The 12,413-nt window shown below is 36.9% G+C and overlaps 1 protein-coding gene across 2 annotated transcripts in view; it reads right to left on the bottom strand.

Annotated features, from left to right (window-relative positions):
• PDE4B (phosphodiesterase 4B) overlaps positions 1-12,413 on the bottom strand; it is a 591,358-nt gene that overhangs the window by 411,338 nt on the left and 167,607 nt on the right. The gene's annotated exons all lie outside the window — the stretch shown is intronic.

The following is a 12,413-nucleotide window of genomic DNA, read 5'->3' on the forward strand; positions in this document are numbered from 1 at the left end:
ATAATGATGGATATATCTTGGTAACACAGATAATGGATTTTATATTCATAAGATACAAGACTTGGCATTTAAAAGTCCAAAGGAAAAAGAGACTATGACCTACTTTTTTCATTATTGATAATGATGATCATTTCTGAAAATCTTTCAAATGATATATTGTTAGAGCTACAGGAATATAGCAAAATACCTACTTAAGCATTCTAGAGATGATTACTTGGAGTTAGTCAATTTTGGCACGAATCATTCTCCCTCATTTATATTCTTGATTCTCAAAAACAGCTCATATTGCTGATAACACCATCCTCTCTGAATATTGTCAGGGACTATCATATTCTACTTTTGAAATAGTTGGAATAAATATCACTCTCAGCATTTTCATTTCACTTCAACCAACTACATATCATTCTCCAAACTATACTGGTGGCTACAAATGTGTGACTTGATCAACTTATTCCTTTATTCACTAATAGGTTTTTGCATTAAAGTAATATAAGGTGCTTCATGAAATGATTCCCTCAGAAATCTCCCCAGTATACCTATTACTGTCTATTAATAGAAATGCTTAAATAACTACTTAGTACCACATAGATGTTCATAGCAGAGAAAGGCAATCGCTGCTATTAACATGTCTTCTGCTTTCTAGAAAATGCATTGGTACTTCAAAGAAAATTTAATGGAGCTGTTTTATATAGAAAAAGCAATCAAGTTATTAAAGGACCAGGTGTCATTTTCTAAGCACATAGTCATAATATTATAAATTAAAGTACAAGAATTAGTCACCTATCTCAATTGCCTAGCATCTAGTCACTGGCAAATTAAGCTGATGAAGCCAAAATGTAAGTTTTTGTGCCTCCAGGCTTCACTGTTTCTAATTTATTCCTCTCTGTCTCTCACTACAATTACTTATTTTCCTGAATATATCAGCCTGACTATGTCACTCTCTTGCTTTATACAATTCAATGATCCCAGATGCCTACTAGATAAATTCCAATCCCTTTAGTTAATGCCTGTCCAGAAGCTCTTTAGCCTCTCCTCTCTTATCCTTTAGCCTATCCTTTCTTATCTGAGGCAAACTCAAGCCAAGATCCTGTCCTGTCCAGACCCGGGTTTTCTTTTGGCCTCATTTCCTGCTACTGAACCCCACACCTCACGTATGGAGTCCTCCAGGTGCACATTTTTTCACACGTTCACTCATTTAGTCACTCATGCTGCTTGTTATAAATGCATTGCTTATTATACATGCAATGTTCTCCTTCCTTTCTTCCCCAGTGTATTTCACCCCAAGACCCAATCGAATGTCACTTCCATTCTTGGAAGATCTCACTGATGCCTCCAGGTTGTTTGGTATTTCCACTGTGCTCAGTAGATACCTTTACCATAGAACTTACTACATTATATACTTGTTAATTGTATATTGGCATATCTATTTCCCCCAGTTGAGTGTGAACCCCATGAGAATATGGCCCATGTCTTAATCTTTATATTTTAAGTCCTTACCAAATCATAGTACCCACTGTAAACACATAGTCACTTTTGGCTGGTTAAGTGAATAAAGTATGAATCCCAGAATATTTGACAGCAATATATTACACTAATACCTCCCTGCCATTTATCTTCCAAATACGTGTATCATTCTTCTGCAAAAAAACCATAGGGAAGAAGGTAGTCCAGCCCCTGCCTCTGGACATGGAGTCCAAAATGTATTTCCCATTTTTAGGTTTGTATTGCCAGTTTCATATGGAAGAATAGAACCGTACAACCTTTAAAGCACAACAAACTTACTTAGAAGATATTTGTAAATTCTCATAAATTCTTACTATACAATTAAATATATTTTAAACTATTAAATCAGTTTGAATGCCTGCTACATAGGAGTACAATAAAAGTTTGTTAAATAAGTAAATTTATAAATGAATACAATTATTAATAAATATAAAAATAATACTTTAAGATGTATATTAAAAGGCACTTATACATTGTTTATTACTGTACCTAAGAAAGTTGAATTATTAAATGAACTTTTGAGATTGATATTTAGAAGTAGTTGAGAGTGGACCATAATTTTCTGATAAATTCCTATTTGTTCTGGCTTAGAATTGTTATTAGAATGGAAAATGAATAAGCACTAGTAGAGCACTCTCAAAATAATACTAGAAGAGCAATTCAAAGCAAAACTCTGAGTCTAAAAAACACCAAAGGAAAAAGAATTAAAGAAACAAAACTAATCATACCATTTATATGACCTAACCTTTCTTCTTTTTTAATGCTTTTGAGAATCACAGTGAAAAAGTCATTAATATCCATGGGCAAAAGTATAAAATACATATCATTACAAATATTGTAACAAATCTAAAATTTGAAGATGTTGATAGAATTCCAGCAAGATATAGTACAATGTAGTAGATCTTTTCAAAAAAGTTAGTGCTTCAAAATATTCAAAAAAAAGTTTTTTCAACTAAATACATTGCTAAGCTAACCAAGTGTTAATTGATTCTCTAGCAAATTAAGGGAGCTAATGCCTGAAAACAACTCTTCCATACCGTGTTTGGTAGTAATTAGTGTTATTCATCAAGTGTCCCAGCTGTCTTCTTCCTAGGCAGATGGTAGGATAGTACTTCCTGCCCCCCTGTGAAAATATGGAGCATGTGACTAATTCTAGCCAGTGATTTATAACTGGATATAACCACACAATTCTTTGCCAAAGTGAGACCCTCTCAGAGCTCTTTTTGCTCTCTTGCGTTTACCATGAACATGTTTGAGATGGTGGCGGCTGTCAGCCTGGGTTCCAGAGCAATTGTGATCCGTCCAATTCATCCATAACAAAGATGAATGTGCCATATGAGCAAGAGAAAAACCTATAGTGTTTTAAACCTCTGAGAGTTTGGAGTTGTTTGTTATAGCATCATAGCCAGCTTATCCTGACTTATACACCCTGAAAAAGTATGGTGTTTCTCAGGTAAAATTAGAGATATTTTGATACATTCTATTTTCTACAAACTACTAGATCAAAGCAACAAAAAGTGCAATGCTGTGTCAAAATGTGGTTATGAATATTTTAATATAATTATCTCCTTTACATGGAAGTTTAAAGATGCTTTGCATTAAGAAAAGTCCTTTAATGAAATAAAAATATAGGTTGGGTCATAATTACATGACAATATGACTCACTATATGAAGCATTCCTTCAAATGGTCAGTTTACTCTGGTACTTTAAAAATATGACAGTTAATAAAACATATGTTACAAACTGCATTTTTAAAATGCATTTACATTGTAATGTGAGGTGTACCCACACTGTCACTAAAATGCTAGAAGACACCAAATCTGTGTTTATTCTGGTCCATTCAAACAATTCACAATGAAATGCAATTTAGGAGTTTAATCTTTCTAAATTTCTCTATCTCATCAAAGAGAACTCTATGATGACAAGCAATTCTCCCAATAACTTCCCATTCCTCTAAGATCTTGCTTTAAACAATGAGTGAATTAAAAAAAAATTTATAGTCAACCCAGTAGGAGGGAACACAACTTTCTCACTGGATGAAGGGACCCCAAGGCCAGAGACTGTGTGTGCCTTGTTTACAGGCCTGTTCTGCGTGACATAGCACAATGCCTGACATACAGAGAAGACATTCAATAAGCATCTGTGGAATACATTAATAAATACATGAGCTTTGGCAATAGAGAGAGAAAGAAAAGAAACCCTTAGGTATTCTGATCTGAAAGACACTCTCATTAGAGTTAATCTAGTCCAATCCTCTTTTTAACAAATGGGTAAATGGAGCCACAAAGAGAAGAAGCCATACATTGAGTTAACAGAAGAGCTGGTGTTAGAACTCAATCCCAGCTGGTCTGAGTATTGGTTTCTCAGTCCATAGTCTTTCTATCATGTCATTCTATTTATTAGCAAACACAGATTAGAGACCTCCAGACAAGCACATTTTCTAGCTCAATCAAGTATGCATTTCTTTTTCTTTTTTTAAATTATACTTTAAGTTCTGGGATACATGTTCAGAACATGCAGGTTTGTTACATAGGTACACACGTGCCATGGTGGTTTGTTGCACCCATCAACCCATCATCTACATTGGTATGTCTCCTAATGTTATCTCTCCCCTAACCCCTCATCCCTCGAAAGGCCCTGGTCCATGTGTTCTCATTGTTCAACTCCCACTTATGAGTGAGAACATGCAGTGTTTGGTTTTCTGTTCCTGTGTTAGTTTGCTGAGAATGATGGTTTCCAGCTTCATCCATGTTCCTGCAAAGGACACAAACTCATCCTTTTTTATGGCTGCATAGTATTCCATGGTGTATATGTGCCACATTTTCTTTATCCAATCTATCATTGATGGGCATTTGGGTTGTTTCCAAGTCTTTGCTATTGTGAACAGTGCTGCAATAAACACACGTGTTCATGTGTCTTTATAGTAGAATGATTTATAATCCTTTGGGTATTGCTGGTTCAGATGGTATTTCTAGTTCTAGATCCTTGAGGAATTGCTACACTGTCTTCCACAATGGTTGAACTAATTTACACTCCCACCAACAGTGTAAAAGTGTTCCTATTTGTCCACATCCTCTCCGGCATCTTGCTGTTTCCTGACTTTTTAATGATTGCCATTCTGACTGGTGTGAGATGGTATCTCATTGTGGTTTGGATTTGCATTGTTCTAATGACCAGTAATGATGAGCTCTTTTTCATATGTTCGTTGGCTGTATAAATGTCTCCTTTTGAGAAGTGTCTGTTCATATCCTTCACCTACTTTTTGATGGCATTGTTTGTTTTTTTCTTGTAAATTTGTTTAAGTTCTTTGTAGATTCTGGATATTAGCCTTTTGTCAGATGGATAGATTGCAAAAATTTTCTCCCATTCTGTAGGTTGCCTGTTCACTCTGACGATAGTTTCTTTTGCTGGGCAGAAGCTCTTTAGTTTAATTAGATCCCATTTGTCAATTTTGGCTTTTGTTGCCATTGCTTTTGGTGTTTTAGTCATGAAGTCTTTGCCCGTGCCTATGTCCTGAATGGTATTGCCTAGGTTTTCTTCTAGGTTTTTTATGGTTTTAGATCTTGTGTTTAAGTCTTTAATCCATCTTGAGTTAATTTTTATATAAGGTTTAAGGAAGGGATCCAGCTTCAGCTTTCTCCATATGGCTAGCCAGTTTTCCCAACACCATTTATTAAATAGGGAATCCTTTCCCCATTGTTTGTTTTTGTCAGATTTGTCAAAGATCGGATAGTTGTAGGTGTATGGCATTATTTCTGAGGCCCCTGTTCTGTTCCATTGGTCTGTATATCTGTTTTGGTACCAGTATCATGCTGTTTTGGTTACTGTAGCCTTGTAGTATAGTTTGAAGTCAGGTAGCGTGATGCCTCCAGCTTTGTTCTTTTTGCTTAGGATTGTCTTGGCTATATGAGCTCTTTTTTGGTTCCTATAAAATTTAAAGTAATGTAATTTTTTTCTAATTCTGTGAGGAAAGTCAGTGGTAGCTTGATTGGAATAGCATTGAATCTGTAAATTACTTTGGTCAGTATGGCCATTTTCATTATACTGATTCTTCTATCCATGAGCACGGAATGTTTTTCCTTTTGTTTTTGTCCTCTCTTATTTCCTTGAGCAGTGGTTTGTAATTCTCCTTGAAGAGGTCCTTCACGTACCTTGTAAGTTGTATTCTTAGGTATTTTATTCTCTTTGTAGCAATTGTGAATGGGAATTCACTCATGATTTGGCTCTCTGTTTGTCTATTATTGGTGTGTAGGAATGCTTGTGATTTTTGCACATTGATTTTATATCCTGAGACTTTGCCGAAGTTGCTTATCAGCTTAAGGAGATTTTGGCCTGAGATGATGGGGTCTTCTAAATATACAATCATGTCATCTGCAGACAGAGACAATTTGACTTCCTCTCTTCCTATTTGAATACGCTTTATTTCTTTCTCTTGCCTGATTGCCCTGGCCAGAACTTCCGACACTATGTTGAATAGGAGTGGTGAGAGAGGGCATCCTTTTCTTGTGCTGGTTTTAAAAGGAAATGCTTGCAGCTTTTACCCATTCAGTATGATATTGGATGCAGGTTTGTCATAAACAGCTCTCATTATTTTGAGATACATCCCATCAATACGTAGTTTACGGAGAGTTTTTAGCATGAAGGGGTGTTGAATTTTATCGCAGGCCTTTTCTGCATCTATTGAGATAATCACGTGATTTTTGTCGTTGGTTCTGTTTATTCAACAGTCTTAAAGAAAAATATGCATGTTTTTGTTGAGTGCCAATAATACATTAGGCACTGTGCTAAGCACTAGTGGTAAAAGTTGAATAAAATGTAATTTTTGTTTTACCTTGATCTATTAATTGGAAACCCTCCTGCTTGATAATATTTACATGCCAGTTTGGGTTTGTTCCCATCAGATAAGCTGTTAAGAAATGTTAAGTCTTGGATTTCTGGGAAATAAAGGCATTCATTTTATGAAAAAAAAAAAAAAAAAAAAAAAAGCTCACAAGATTCCTGGAACTGTTCACCACAGTTTAATATTTAAACCTATGAAAGTGTCTAATGTGGATCGCTTCATATAAAATGTGCTTAATTTTTATTCTGAGGATGCTATCTTTCTGTACTGGGTTTACTTTGACAACAATATGTGCTTTGTAACCCTTTGAGAATAGGATCCTGCACCAATCTCACTGAAGTTTGTAACCACAGACTATGCAAAGCTGAATTCTAATTAATCGTACAGTAAAAGCTTTGTTCTCCTTTTCCATGGGGTGGGGGGATGAAATGCCTTAACTCTTTAAGCAGGCATCAATTCATATTACCCAAGGTGTTTTCATTCCTCTAGGTTACCCCCACTCACCTTTCTAAAACCTGTCCCTAAATAAAAGGGCAGGAATGTAATGAATTGCAGGTCCCTACACCATACATTTGGCACATATATATGTCTCATTTTCATTAATTGTGTAAGATTCTATTCCCTTCAACATTCAGTACACTCATGAGAATAAGTTTTCCTGTAACTAAAACAGCCGAGCATGCTCCGACAGTAAAAACGGCACAATGAAAAATGCAAATAGGCAAATAGAGCAATATGACTTAATCACTCTCCCCAGATATATCCACTGGGTATAACCACTGTTAAATTATTACATTCTTCTAGCCCTATATGTAATACACACGCACACACATGCACACACGCAATATGTAAAAATTGTTATTACAGAGTTTTGTAGCTGAATTCACCACTTAGCAATATATTCTGAATATCTTTTCACAGCAGCAAATATTCTTCTACAACATGGTTTTAAATGGTCAGATAGCAGTTCACTATCTGTCCAAATTAAATCACGCTCACTTATTGGAGATGTAGAATTGTTATTCTTTTTCAAAATTTAAATAATGCTCTAGAAAGCATCTCTATATATTCCACTTTATGAACATCTATTACTTAGACTTATGTCCTCATCATTTTACATTAACCAGGACATTAACAGACACATTGTAAACACACAGAATTTTGTGGTGAATTGATTTTCACACTATGGTTTATAAAAGTTGATTTCTCTTGCTATAACCAAAAATACCAGAATCCATGAATCTTGACCTTCTTGATACTAATGCATGCCTACTGAAAGCTGAGTCTTAGAGTCTTCAATTACAAGTGTGATATCATAGCTGACTTTTTATGGTACTTTGCAACAAGTTGCCTTGGAAACCTTTTAATTGTTTAACCATTTTATTGCTTGGCATGTAACCGGGGAAGACTTTTGTAAATAAACAACTTTAAAAGACAGTATTAGTACAAGCATAGAATTCTCATTTCACCTGATTCTCTTTCACCTGAGAACTGCTAGAGAAGAAAGTATATGTGTGTGTCTATGTGTGTGTAAGCTCACCTATGTGCCTGACTTGGAATAAATTTTTTTCTCAGTGTAAGTGTTATATTAATCATTTAACAATCATATATTCAGAAAGTTCAGAGGAAATGTTTTTTATTCTTATCACTTCTCAGAAACAGGGAAAATAATTGCTTTTAGGAAAGCTGACAGGAATCAAATTCTTTCGATAATTTACCAGTTTCTGCAAATGTATAAAGATTTTTACATACAAGCATAAATAGGAATAAAAGAGAGGAAAATGTAAAGAAAAACCTGGATTCCAGGTAAAAAGGTATTTGTACAGTCCAAGCTCAGCTAATTAGTTTGGGTAACTAGTTTATTCCTAAAACAGGATGGATGATTCTGCTTTTTGGAAGGCAATGATTGTGTTATTTGAAGAAGGAAGAATAAGTGTGACAGGGCTCGCCTCAGGCCAATGTGAACACGCTAAGGAGAGGCACCGATCAAGCAGTTAGCACCCATGTGGCTAAAGAGTCAGAGCATCCCATAACTGAGTTAATAAACTTCATTTTCTGCTCAAGGAAGCCTAGAACTTGACAGGGGATGATAAGCTGACAACAATCACATCTAGGTAAAAATGTCAGAACCCAGGTCTCAAAATCCTCTGAGAAGCTGGTGTTTGCTGCTGTCACAAGGTTACTTTCCCACTGCTGACAGGCAAATTGTAAATCACAGCTGGCCAACCTTACTGCAGGGGTGCAATGAGGGACACCTCAAGCATTAATGCAGTCGGCATTTACTGACAGCTGCGACATTCTCCTCCCTGTGCTGGGCATGCTGGGGAGGAAAGGGAAGTTTAAAATAGTCTCTCTCTTCAAGGAGCTGGAGGGCAGGCTTGTAGGCAGGCCTCCCACTGCCTGCAGTCGCAGGGCCAGATGCACTACTGTTCTAATCAGTGCTTTTGGAGTTGCAAGGTTCAAATAAACTCACAAAACCCAAGTAAAAGTAAAGGTGGGGGTGGGGGGTGAGTATAGAAGGAGAGTACTTTAGGTAGGGCAGTATGCATCCAGTGGTGTATAGGAGCTGACTTGTCGCAGCTTGAGAAAGGTGATTATTAAATTTTCAGGAATTTTTCAAGCCAGTTGGTAGCTGGAAATCAGCTATGCTGAGAGTATTTACAACATGGAAATCGACAAACACTACCAATCAAATTCTGGTTTGTTGTTGCTGTTGTTTCCTGGGGACCTAGTTGTTAAACACTTCCTAGCCCACCACTGCATACAACCCAGTTTTCCCAGTGATTTGGAGGTTTTCGCCTGTAATTACTAATAGCAGCCACTTTCACTTTCAAAAGAGTGCCATTTTGGATCTAAATTACATGCCCCCCTAATTTGGGGATAGAAAGATCTCTGGGATCTAGGACAGGACATAGACCTGCCTCGTGAGGCCTAAAGAACTGGAAATGCAACAGAAACTGAGAATCTGCTGTCTCCATTTCTCTCCGAGGTTTCATAATATTCCATCTTTGCTTCTCTCTGTACTTGTTCCATTTTTCTCTTTCTGTAGACAGCTTCCTAATCAGCTTTCCCATGGCCCAGTGACCTCTTGAGCCACCCAAATTTGGATAATCTCCCTATCCCAGGGCCCTTCATGGACTAGCAACAGTTTCTGCATCCTTGCTTCAACGTTTTGAAAGTCAGAATCTGATTCAGTCACCTCAGCTGCTTCAGTCAAGCCACACACATTCTATGTCCCTAGTAAAACAGTGGATTCTGCTACCCTTGGGTCAGAGTTCCACCTCTGTCCAATCAGCCATGGCTGGGAGGTGTCTTATGCTACAGTAGCAGACCCTGCCCAGCACAGCAGCACCTGAGCATGTCTGCAGATAGTCCCCAACTTACAATGGTTCAACTGACTCCTTTTTCACCTTAGGAAGGTGTGAAAGGGATGCACATTCTGTAGAAACCTTACTTTGCATACCCATACAATTACTCTGTTTTTCACTTCAGTGCAGTATTCAATCAATTACATGAGATATTCAATACTTTATTATAAAATAGGTTTTGTGGTAGGTGATTTTGCCCAACTGTAGGCTAAAGTAAATGTTCTGAGCACATGTAAGGTAAGCTGGGCTAAGCTATGATGTTCTGTGGGTTACGTATATTAAGTGCATTTTCGACTCACAATGTTTTCAACTTATGATGGGTCTGTCAGGTTGTAATCTCATTATAAGTGGAGGAGCATCTGTATTACAGCGCATGCTGCAGACTCTTCACCGCACTTAACTGTTTATTATTTACTGCATACGTACCCCATGGTCTTCCAAGCCTCCATGCCTTTGTTTCTCGCAGGAGATTCTCTCTCCACTCCCAATCCATCTTCTCCTTCCTTAAGGAACTGATCCTCCATGGCATAATATGATACCTTCCCTAAGTAACTTCATGACACCTTCCCTAGGTACCTTTCATAAGCCCTCTGACATTACTACGCATTTTTCACTCATCTGTCTTCCCATTGAGTTATTATGCACCCTGCACTTTGAAATAAGACAAACCATTGCCTCACCAACTTACTGAATATGCTACCTTAGGAAAGCTATTTAGAGTCTCTGTATAATAGTGGATAATTATATTTATTTGGGAGGGTTGTAAGGACAAATATAGCACATGGCAAGTACTCAAAAAGTACTAATTATTGTCTTTATTCTTATTATGAACACCTATAAAAGAGGAGCTATAAAATTATAATATAATAGATACCGTCTCTCAAAGAGACAATGGATTACATGGAAAACCCAATAATTTGTATGGTTTACCATAGCTTTCCTGCCATTTTGCAAACATATCAGGCACACATCCTCATTTCAAGGCCTTTGACTTTTTGTTCTCTCTGCCAATAACTCAGTTTTTCTAGACAGATGTATGGCTGGTTTCTTTCTTTCATTCAAGTCTTTACTCAGTTTTTCCCTCTTCAAAGAAGGCTTTTGGACAATTCCATCTAAAGTAGCAAGGCTCCACTATTCTCTAGCCATTTGCCTGACTTTATTTTTCTCTATATTATTACCAAACATCCTACCTATGTGTGTTCCACATGTGTCACCTCTACAAATACAAGCTCCACGGGCAAAGGATTCATCTGCTTTGTTTATTGTCCAATCTCCAGTGCCTAAAACAGTGTACATTTAGGTCCCTAATAATTTTTTTAATGAGTAAATATTTTCCTAGCACTTACTAGGAGTCCAAAAATGTTTTTTATTGATTTGAACTAAGTTGATACATGCAAAAGTATATGTCATGTATCCAGTGGAAGTTGAGTTCAGAGAGAGGAGCCATTATAATGATTTTATATTTTTACAAATCTTTATAGTTTATAAAGCATGTTCACAAGCTTCTTTCTGTTTACTCCTAAACTTAAGCTTTCTAGAGACACCCAGTGGCCTCAAAGGACACTGCTCAGAATTGCAAATGTCTCTAAGTTAGAAATTGGTGCCCTTGACACAATGTAGGGTAGCATTTAAAAATATGGCCATTATTTTTGAATGTGTATGTTTGAAAAAATATATTTTTATATATTTTGTAGCCTGGAGAAATTGGTATTAGTCTTATCTTTCTTTCACAGATGATGAATGTGAGGCTCAGGGAGTCTGCCTAAAGTCATGACCTAAAAAATGCAAAGCACAGTCTAACATTCAAGGCTGTCTGACTCCTTAAGTGATATTAAACCCAAAAGATACATTCCTTGGCCAGGAATAAAAAATGCTAGCTCAAAAGTTTCAACCATCAGCAATCACAGACAATCTATTTCAGCAATTTCTTCTTGCCTCACTTTCTCTTTCTCAAAAGTTAATATACAATGCTATCTTACATATCCACCACCGATAGATAATGGAGATGGTGACCTATCATTCTTGCTAGTGCCTTGGGCTTCTCAGAACTGTGTTCTGTGAATTTTATGTGCTGGCACACAAAAGCAAATACTTCCTTCTCAGTCACTGATGCACTGGTACAGTGAAACAACAACTCTAAAAGGAACTTCTGGTATCTCCCCCACAGTTCCCCTGTTGAGAAAAAGATTCTCAGGCACAGGCATTAAACAATTGCTCAGACATAAAGAGCTAAAAATAGCAAATGCAATAATAAAATGCATTTTGTATTTTGTATTTTGCTTAAGGTAGCCTAGACAAATACAAAGCATTTTGTATTTTGCTTAAGGTAGCCTAGACCAAATCAAATATGTGAGCCAGGCACATGGCTCATGCCTGTAATCCCCGCATTTTAGGAGGCTCAGGAGGGAGAGAATTGCTCGAGCCCAGGAGTTTGAGACCAGCCTGAACAACATAAAAAGACCTCGTCTCTACCAAAATAATAATAATCATATATGTGAACTAGACATGGTAAGGGATAAAGGAACTCAACTATCAAAATTACTTTTTTACTGAATCGTTGAATTCAACCTGTTTTACTGTTGATGGTGAGGCAGTGTGCAGTAGTGAGAAAGCCTGGGGATTTATTAATCAGCACCCTCTTCTGAGCCTCATGAACTAAGGGGTGAGTTAGCCAACCCAAGCTTCTGCCTCCTCATCTGTA

The sequence above is a fragment of the Symphalangus syndactylus genome, chromosome 19 (genome assembly GCF_028878055.3).
Source record: "Symphalangus syndactylus isolate Jambi chromosome 19, NHGRI_mSymSyn1-v2.1_pri, whole genome shotgun sequence".
NCBI lineage: Eukaryota > Metazoa > Chordata > Mammalia > Primates > Hylobatidae > Symphalangus > Symphalangus syndactylus.